The sequence below is a fragment of the Helianthus annuus genome, chromosome 8 (genome assembly GCF_002127325.2).
Source record: "Helianthus annuus cultivar XRQ/B chromosome 8, HanXRQr2.0-SUNRISE, whole genome shotgun sequence".
In the NCBI taxonomy this organism is placed as follows: domain Eukaryota; kingdom Viridiplantae; phylum Streptophyta; class Magnoliopsida; order Asterales; family Asteraceae; genus Helianthus; species Helianthus annuus.
Window position 1 is genome coordinate 148,654,332 of NC_035440.2, and position 10,091 is coordinate 148,664,422.

The 10,091-nt window shown below is 35.6% G+C and overlaps 1 long non-coding RNA gene across 1 annotated transcript; it reads right to left on the reverse strand.

The window, feature by feature from the left end:
* Positions 1-5,505: 5,505 nt before the first annotated feature.
* On the reverse strand, positions 5,506-8,361 carry LOC110897090. Its single transcript, XR_002568433.2, has 3 exons — positions 8,082-8,361; positions 6,140-6,197; positions 5,506-5,659 (listed from the first exon to the last, which is right to left on the reverse strand). It is a non-coding gene; the product is annotated as an uncharacterized LOC110897090 (long non-coding RNA).
* Positions 8,362-10,091: the final 1,730 nt, after the last annotated feature.

Genomic DNA, 10,091 nt, shown 5'->3' on the forward strand with positions numbered 1-10,091 from the left:
GTTGTTGTAGCAATCCAAAAGGTTTTTTTTTTTTTTTTTTTTTTTTTGGTACTCGGCCTTAATTTTAGCACATGTTAGACATTTTCCAACATATGTCGCAATATCACCATTGATATTAGGCCACCAATAAAATTCCTTGAGATCGTAGTACATCTTATCTGCTCTAGGATGTAACGAACATTTGGATTTATGGGCCTCGTCAAGATTTAGGTCTCGAAGACCACCAAAACGAGGAATCCAAATTCTATTCATGAAATATAAGGCTCCATTCTCTTTTGGCTGTAGTTGTTTTTCCATACCTCTAAGCATTTCTGCTTTGACATTTTCTGATTTTAATGCTTCTTGCTGAGCATCTCATTCGAGAGGTAAGTTTGTTATGAATTGCGAGTTTTAAAGATCGCACACGCAAAGGTTTAACTCGTTCCTTTCGACTTAATGCATCCGCGACAACGTTCGCTTTGCCCGGATGATATTTGATCTCACAATCGTAGTCATTCAACAATTCGACCCATCGTCTTTGGCGCATATTTAACTCTTTCTAGTTAAATATATGTTGAAGACTCTTGTGATCCGTGAATATCGTGCATTTGGTACCATAAAGGTAATGACGCCAAATTTTTAGTTCAATTACAACTGCACCTAACTCTAGGTCATGGGTGGTATAGTTCCTTTCGTGTATCTTTAGTTGGTGTGATGCGTATGCAATAACTTTTTCCCTTTGCATTAACACGCATCCTAACCCTTGTCGTGAGGCATCACAATAGACTACGAAATCATCCGTACCGTCTAGGAGTGACAGAATTGGTGCATTATAGAGTTTGTCTTTGAGCAGTTGAAAAGTTGCTTCTTGTTTCTCTCCCCATTCAAAGTTCTTATCTTTTAAGTGAGAGAAGTAAGGGATTGTGCAATCTTCGAGAAGTTCTCAATGAATCTTTGATAATAACCGACCAATCCTAGGAATTGACGTATTTCAGTCGGTGTCTTTGGTGCACTCCAATTCTTTATGGCCTTAATTTTCGATGGATCAACATGTATGCCTTTCTCGTTGACTACATGTCCGAGAAATTGAACTTCGCGAAGCCAAAATTCGCATTTAGAAAATTTCGCATACAGTTTCTTCTTTTTCAACAACTCAATGATAGTTCTAAGATGGTGCTCGTGTTCGTCCTTGTTTCATGAGTATATCAATATATCACCGATAAGCACTATCACGAATTTGTCAAAGTAAGGCTTGCACACGCGGTTCATTAAGTCCATGAACACCGCTGGTGCATTTGTTAAGCCAAAAGGCATAACAAGGAACTCGTAATGTCCGTAGCGAGTTCGGATTGCCGTTTTTGGAACACTTTCTTCTTGAACTCTGAGTTGATGGTATCCTGATCTCAAATCAATCTTCGAATAATAGCTCAATCCTTGTAGTTGATCAACTAGATTGTCAATCCTCGTAATGGATACCAATTCTTGATTGTGAGTATATTCAACTCCCGATAGTCTATGCACATCCTAAAACTTCCGTCCTTCTTCTTCACGATTAACACTGGAGCTCCCCAGGGTGAGTAGCCTGGTCTAATTAAAACCTTTGTCCAACAACTCTTGAAGTTGTGTGGACAATTCTTGCATTTCCAAAGGAGCTGACTGGTATGGAGACTTTGCCACAGGTACGACACCTGGAATTAAGTCTATTCAGAATTCGACTTGTCGTTGTGGAGGTATTCCCGACAAATCTTTAGGAAAAACTTCAGGGAATTCCTTAACAACCGGGATTTCCTCAAGTTTTAGCTCCATGGCCTTTTTGTCAACTATGTGCGCTAAGAATGCTATACATCCTTTTCGTAGGCACTTTCGGGTTTTCATACAGGAAATAATTCATAACAGCATTTTGTTTGTCTCATCAAGAACAAGAAGTGTTTCGTTATTAGGAAGGGGAATTCGAATGATCTTGTCGTAACATACGATTTCGGATTGATTGATGGATAGCCAATCCATTCCAATTACAATATCAAAACTACCTAGTTGAATAGGTATTAGGTCAATTTTGAATTTTCTTGCTCCTAGTTCTAAGGAACATCCTTTAACAATTTTATCAGATTCAATCACCTTTCCATTCGCTAATTCGATAGTGAACGGAATATCTAGTTTAATTGACTTTAGTCCAAGTATATCTTTAAATTCTAAAGATATAGAACTAAAATCTGCACCGATATCAAACAAAATAGAAGCAAAATGATCATTGACAGGGAACGTACCGGGATCACGTTTGGATCCTGTCGTGCCTCTTGAGGTCCAATTACAAAGGCTCTTCTGCGGCCTTTGTTCTCTTTGGGACAGTCCTTCCTGAAGTGTCCCATATCACTATAATTAAAACAGCCTTGGGTTCTCCCTCGTTCTTTATCGTTACCACTGCCTCCTTCTTTGTTAACCACCTCGTTGTTACCCCAACATTTTTCTGTGCGGTGACTCATTTTCCCGCATTTATCACACTTGGTAGCTTGGCATCCACCATAGTGGTGATAACCACACTGTTTACACTTAGGTGCATTTCCATTATATTTCTTACCACTCTTTTCCGTTGTGGCAACGAATGCCTTGGTTTTTCTTACTCGTAGGGGTTTTCTTATGTTTGTTGTTCGACATAGAACCTTTCTTGAAATATGAATACTTTCTCTTATTGTTACTCGAAGTAGACTCCACATGCGTCTCCTTTTTCACCGCACCTTTATTCAGTTTTCCCATCCTTACTACATCCTCATAAGACTTAAGGCAAGAGTTATAGCCTGAGCAATTCTCAATATGGTTCCTCCAGTTCCACCATTGTTTGCAGTATGGTTTGCTTCATGTTGTACGACTGCTTCTGCAACTCACTGGTTCAGTAGAGCAGCAAGCTCAGCTCGTGTTATAGGTAAGGGTTCCGTTTGGGCTTAAAAAGTGTTATTTCGTTCTGGTGCCATGATCTTCATATATATATATATATATATATATATATATATATATATATAAAATATATATCGAAGAGATTAGACATGATCGAAAATAAAAACATGTCATCACGCACTATGATCATAAGGTCAAGATAGATCATAATGATACTTATGCAAATCTTTCGCACCATATTCATCACATCCTTGCAGGGATGTAAAATAAATTACAACAGTGTGTCAATAAGAAAATACCAGCTTATATATGCCATGTCACCTTTTTACAATTATTTTAGTGAAGAAAACAAAAATAATCTCGGAGTTACATCACTTCGGTCGATACACGACATATTGTAATATATAAAATAAGGTGAAGTCTTTTCTTCACATTGTTCCTGATTGATATTAAGTCTCCAAGTCTTCAACAGTCTTTAGTCTTTCACAAAATAGGGTATACTTCCCAAAAGTTAGTAATTGAACATAACTACCGTGGTGTGGGATGTGTAAGTGAAGACTTAGAAATTAGACCATGAAGGCACGTAACCTCCTCCTCGAGACCAAAAATGTGCCTAATGGTGGCAGTCGAGTGGTTCTCAAGGGTATGAATGTGTTCCTCAAATGATAGACGCGCTTTGTGGAATGTAGAGTGTGGAGGTACTGATAGGGGAAAAATGATAGTAATGGGCCATTCCGGGGGAGGTCGAGTAGCAGAAATCTTAGTCTTAAGATCATGGACTCATCGAAAGGGAAAACTAAGATGAATTTTGGAAGATAAAACTCATAGTTTATAATAATAAGCGGAAAATGGCATGGAAGATAAGGATTAGATGGGCTTATGTCTGGTAGTGGAGGTTGAGAATGTGCATCGGAATAGTAAGGTGGAGAGTCGTGGGTGATAGGATGTATGTGTTCTCCATATGCCTTAGCAGAACAACCATCTGTTCAGGAGGGGAAAACCAAGCAGTTACCTCTATCCTTACAGTATGTATTCCATACTCTATGGACCTTGGTCGTCCAAAGTAAGGAAAGTCCTTCGTCGCATTAACTCATGTGACGAATACATTAGTATTGTTTGAGCTCAACGAATTCCAACAAAGTTGTTATGATTTCTATAGATGTCGAATGGAATATGGTAAGAGACTTGCGCCATGGCTCGTGCCATATTACCCTTTGAGACCAAACGAATGTCAAATAACGGATTTTATCGCAATAACTCCAATAAATATGATAAGGTGTTATAGGCATCGTGAGATTAACCCAAATGTTGGAGTTTTAGAATGTTTGAGGAAAATCCTTCCTGGATGGTTTTCCTAATTTGTTTGCTTAGATGACTTGTCTCAACTGACTTGTGATATAGATCGGATGCTAGGCACGAAATCAATACGTGTAGTTTTAATGTATTATGGGGAATCATAGTAATCACCTTAGTTAGCGTTCTAAGAAATGGAAAAATTGAATTCTTAAGTAACAACTCATGAATTTTGAACAGGTAGTGATCATTAGTCTGACCCGCAGGGCCCACCAGGATTCCCATCCACTGCAACTTATTATTACGTGGGCCCCCGTAATAATAAATTGCCTTGTATGGTCACCCTAGCGTTCCCTCGTTCAAAACAGACGATCAGTCGGAGAGGGGGACATGATTGTCTAATTACCTTTAACATAGAATGGACCTTCATGATGGTCCACGCGTTAATACTTGTAGCCATCGCTCGCGGAATGGCACGAAGTTAAGAAATAGAAGTAAGAGGATTCATAACAATAATGGCTGAATGGGTACCTTCAAGATGAGTGTTTCATTTACCTTATCTTGGCAAGAATGTCACCAATCATGCTTAATATGAACCATAGGGGTCTCGTTCCTACTAATAGAGTGTTCGTCCAAGGCTACTACCTCCGCCTCATTGTCATCATCGAAGTCAGGCGTTTTCCGTGTCCGAGGGAAAAAAACCATCTTTTATGAAATGTCGAGCTCAAGGTTTCACTTAGGGACTACGCCCTACCATAAGCTCATCAACGGATGCGAGGTCAGTATGCTTGTTATGAGAATCCAGAATAATAATAGAATTTGAATACTAAGATATTATGGTCGTGGCAAAATAATCCGTACAACGTCTACATGTGAACAACTTATAAATAATAGATTTTTGGGCAATTGTACTTTTGTTTTCATCGTTTTTTTATATCGTGTATCGTTTCAAGTTCGACTTATTGTTATCGTGTCTAAACCCCATAGACTTGTACCAAATAAACTAGTCTTTGGTATCATCGTTTCGAACTATCGTTTAATACTATCACATAGTATCCTTGCATTATCGTTTTGTATTAGTGGACGCTTTGTAAAAATATAATGTAGAACGCTTGTTGTAAACAACATCGTTTTGAAATTGTAGACTAGACTCAAAAAGAATCTTAGTTCACTACAATTGATGCTCTGATACCAGGTCTGTCACACCCCGATTTTCGGTTTATGCGGAAGCGTATGGCGAGGTGTGACGAGAGCGGCAATCGTTACAATCAATCGAGTAAACAACATATTTGAAACATAAAAGATGTTCATCCATACATTTGATTCGAAACCATAATTTACATTACATATGTCTTGTTTGAAACATGAAACAACAACAACTTTAGCTACATTATTCAAAGTTCAAAACATAACAACCAAAAATGGATGACATCACAAAAGCTTGCGTTCTTGATAACCACTTGAACATATTTTTCCAAAGCCGTCCACTAATCTCCTGTAATACATGTTAATTTTGAAAACGTCAACAAAAGTTGAGTGAATTCATGTTATTTTGTTTTCGCATCAAATGAGTCTCCAAAACATTTGAAGTAATAAAATTCGTTTTTGTATAGTATGATAAAAAAAAATTGTATGATCATTAGTGTGTTGCAAGGACACTAATATGTATGCCGAATAGGAGGCAACCAAACCTTGACAATTTATCGTGTGTGTCAACGACACTAGTTTGGACACAAAGGCACTCTTGACGATCGTGGTTATCGTTGTCGTTAAGAGTGGGGCTTGCCAAAACCCAAATAGATCTATCCGTTTGTTCCTCGGTACTTGTTTATTCATTAATGGCCCCTTTATTTTAACACCTATCCGCATGTGATCAAAATAGTTTCATTGTATTATCATACTATTTGTAACATGTATACATCCCCGAAGTTTAAAACTATAAACATTTAAAGTAAAAGGGGAAACATGAACTCACAGATTTGCGTTCCGTGCAAATCTCTATTCGATTCCTTGTTCGCGGTTCGTTTCTTAACCTACAAGTGTTCTAATCAAGTTAGACACTTAGGTTTGTTTTTGTGTATCGTACAAATATTCTATCTTGTATTTTGTTTTTGTGTTTTCGTATATATATAACTTCCTTGTATATATACATTTATTTTATTTTATTTGTGTTTGAATGGGCTTAATTTATGTTTTAGAATTTAAGTCCATTTTGGGTATTTGGTGCTTATGGGCCTAGTCCAAATAACTTTGTTTAAAAATATGGGTCAAGTCCAAATTAATTTGTAGGGGTGGGCCTTAGCCCAAAACATTTTATTAAGGTAGGCCTAGCCCAATTTAGTATATAGTTGTGGACTTAGCCCAAATAACTTGTGTAAGAATGGGCCTAGCCCAAATTGTTTTCTAAAATATATCTAGTCCATAATAATTTATAAATATTGGGTTTTTAGCTCAAGTATTTTGTAAAGTGGGCTTTAGCCCAATTTGACTAAAAATACATTTTAGTCCATTGTTTTGTAAAAGTGGGCCTAGCCCAAATTTTATTTATGAGAAATGGGCATTAGCCCAATTTTTAATTTATGGACTAGTTTTCAAAATGCAAAACTTTGGGCTAGTGAAAAATAATAATAGTAATACTTGTATTTTTATAAAAATCTAGTTTTTCTAAAAATCATTATTTATGCCAAAGTTGAACATTTATTGCATAAACTTGTGTGACGGTTCATATTTTATTCTAGTCGTTTACTACTTGTCGGTTTTATTTATTCATATCGTTTGTCCCGTTGTGTCGTCCGTCACATTTTACCATTTGCTTTGTTTGTGCCATTTTTGTTTGTCCAGAAGTCCATATAGTCAAATAGTGTCCGAATTTGTCCATTTGTGTTTTCGTGTCCAAGGATGGACTTTTTATTTCGTTTTTCATGTTCATATATATATTTTTGTAATTTTTATGGATGTGTATCAATTGTGCATTTGTTCCTATTTGAACTAACATATGATGTACACATCAAAAATATATATACTTATGATACTTGATGAATATTTTTGTAAGTACACATTTTATCCAAAAATATATACTTGTCATTTTTATTTAGAAATCTTTTTATAAAACATGGATTTATGTCTTTGTCCAAAATTTGTTTAACCATGTTCAAAGACCTCAAGTAGTTGTTTTAGTTACATAATTCTTTGTTTAACAACTTTTAGAACATAACAAAATTTATAAAAATTTTGCCATAGTTTTGTTTGAAATATGGAATTTTACCCAAGTTTATACAAAACTTGTTTTCAATTTATTTCAATACAAAACATCAAGTATCAATATCTATCCAAATTTGTCAACAAAAGTAGCATGAACATGATATTGTTCTTAACTTTCCTAAAAAGGAAACTTTATTCCTTATTTTTACCAAAAATTTGTAGAACAAGATTTTATCAAAGACTCTTGTTTTAGATGTCTTACAAGGTCATTTAAAGCATAAATGTGTATTCAAAACGTTTACTACCAACACATTTGTTGTTCTTTATTCTTTTTCAGAAATGGAAACTTTATTCAAGTAATTTATCAAAAATTTAGTTTCTTGGATTTAAATAATTTCTCATGCTTCTCTAGCATGCATGTTAACTATTTAAATCATAAAAACCCATGTTCATCATTTTTGTTGATGAATCTTGGTAGATCTAACATGCATGTGTTTAGATCATGTTTTTATACAAGAATAACCAAGATTCATTTTCACTAGCATAAGCTTCTTCAAGTTCATCCAAAATCATAGAAAAATCATAAGATAAAAATAATGATTTTTGGTTTTTCTTAGTGTTTTTCATATGGGTTTTGTTTTGGTTTGATTCAAGATGAACTTGTATTCTTTAAAAACTCAAGAATAATAAAATAGAAACTAGTGAAGGATTCTTACAATTTTGCTAGAAAAATAAAGATGATGATATGAAAATGTTGATGATTCAAGAACTCCTAGTGCTACCAAAGTGCTTCTAGTGTATCTTCAAGTCTTGAAAATGCTTTGAATCAACCATGCACCTCCATGTATGTACGAATTTCTAGTTGTTTAGATTTTTGGAAGTGAAGATGGGAATTGTTTGGCTTGGCCGATTTCAACAAAGAAGGGAAAAGGAAAGATGAAAGTTTTGGTGTTGTAAATTATGAAAGTGAAATGAGGAGTGTTTGCATGTAGTCTTGGATCTCAAAGTGATCCATAATTGAATTGAATAAAAAGTTAGACATCACAAATGACTAAGCACTCCTCCATGTCTTACAACACATCAAATTTGAAAAGTGAGTGGGCATGGGGACCCACACATGTCGTGAGCTAGCATGGGGGAAAGGTTTTTTTTTTTTTATTTTTTTTTAAAGTTAGCTATATTTTATAAACTTTATAAACTTTATAAACTTTGATAATTCATATAAATTTTTTTATAAAGTTTCAAGGTTCCACATTTTAAAGTAATGTGACACTAGGTAAAACTAGTCCACCAAAATTTTTAGTTTGTTGTTCGGGTGAAAAAGTCGGTTCGGGTCCTGTACCGGGTTAAATACTGACACCGTGTTTTGTTTAGATAAATACATAACAAAAATTATTTTTGTACATGTTTTATTATCCAAATAATTAATCCAACTTTTTGGACTGAAAATTTTATTATTCTTGACACGGTTCCGGTACCGGCTTTTCTGACTGGCAGTTTAGTTTACTGAACTAGCCGTGCAGCTTAACGCAATAAAATTCGATTGCGGATTTTGTGTCGTTTTTAATACCTATAATATTTATATTATTTATGTCAAATAATATTTATTTTTGGGTTTTCGGACTGTTACTGTTTCGTTCTGCGGAATGCTGTACATTTCCGTAGGATTGCTGTATTATTCTGCTGACTTGGACAATTTGGTTTTTAATTGGAATTTTGTAAATAATAAGGCACATATTATTTTTGGACAAAGCTTTTTATAGAATATTTGTGTAGACATATCCGTATGTCTTGTTTTTATCGTGTCAGACTGTACCGCGACTAGTACTGACAAGTATTGTTTAATCGCGTTCCTATTGTTAGTCTAGGATATTATTTCCAATCGCAACGGATTTGTTATCATAATTTACTATGATTTTTGTAATTCCTAGACTCTCAAGACTTTAATTAATTAAAATCAAGTCGTATACGCGAAAATAAAAATTTAACTAGTTGTTCAGGTTGTACGGAATTACCGGAATTTTGCCGATTGTCACACCGCGTGTGTAAGCCGTATTTGGACAAGTTCGTGATCATGTTTATTGACGATATCCTAATATATTCACGGTCAAAGGAGGAACACGAACAACATCTAAGAGCTATATTGGAGCTTTTAAAGAAGGAACAATTATACGCGAAGTTTTCTAAATGCGAATTTTGGATTCACGAGATGCAATTTCTCGGACACGTGGTGAACGAGAAAGGAATTCATGTCGATCCGGCTAAGATCGAGGCGATAAAGAACTGGGAAGCGCCTAAGACCCCCACCGAAGTACGACAATTCTTGGGATTAGCAGGCTACTACTGAAGATTTATAGAGAATTTCTCAAAAATTGCTCAACCGCTAACGTCCCTAACGTAAAAGGATAAGAAATTTAACTGGGGAGAGAAACAAGAGGCGGCTTTTCAGCTACTGAAAGATAAACTTTGTGACGCACCTATTTTATCCTTACCTGACGGTACCGATGACTTCATGGTCTATTGTGATGCATCGCATCAAGGTCTCGGTTGTGTGTTGATGCAACGGGACAAAGTCATCGCGTACGCGTCTTGCCAATTGAAGGTGCATGAGAAAAATTATACCACGCATGATCTTGAGCTAGGTGCGGTGGTATTCGCGTTAAAGATCTGGCGTCACTACTTATATGGTACTCATTGTACAATCTTTACAGATCACAAGAGCTTAC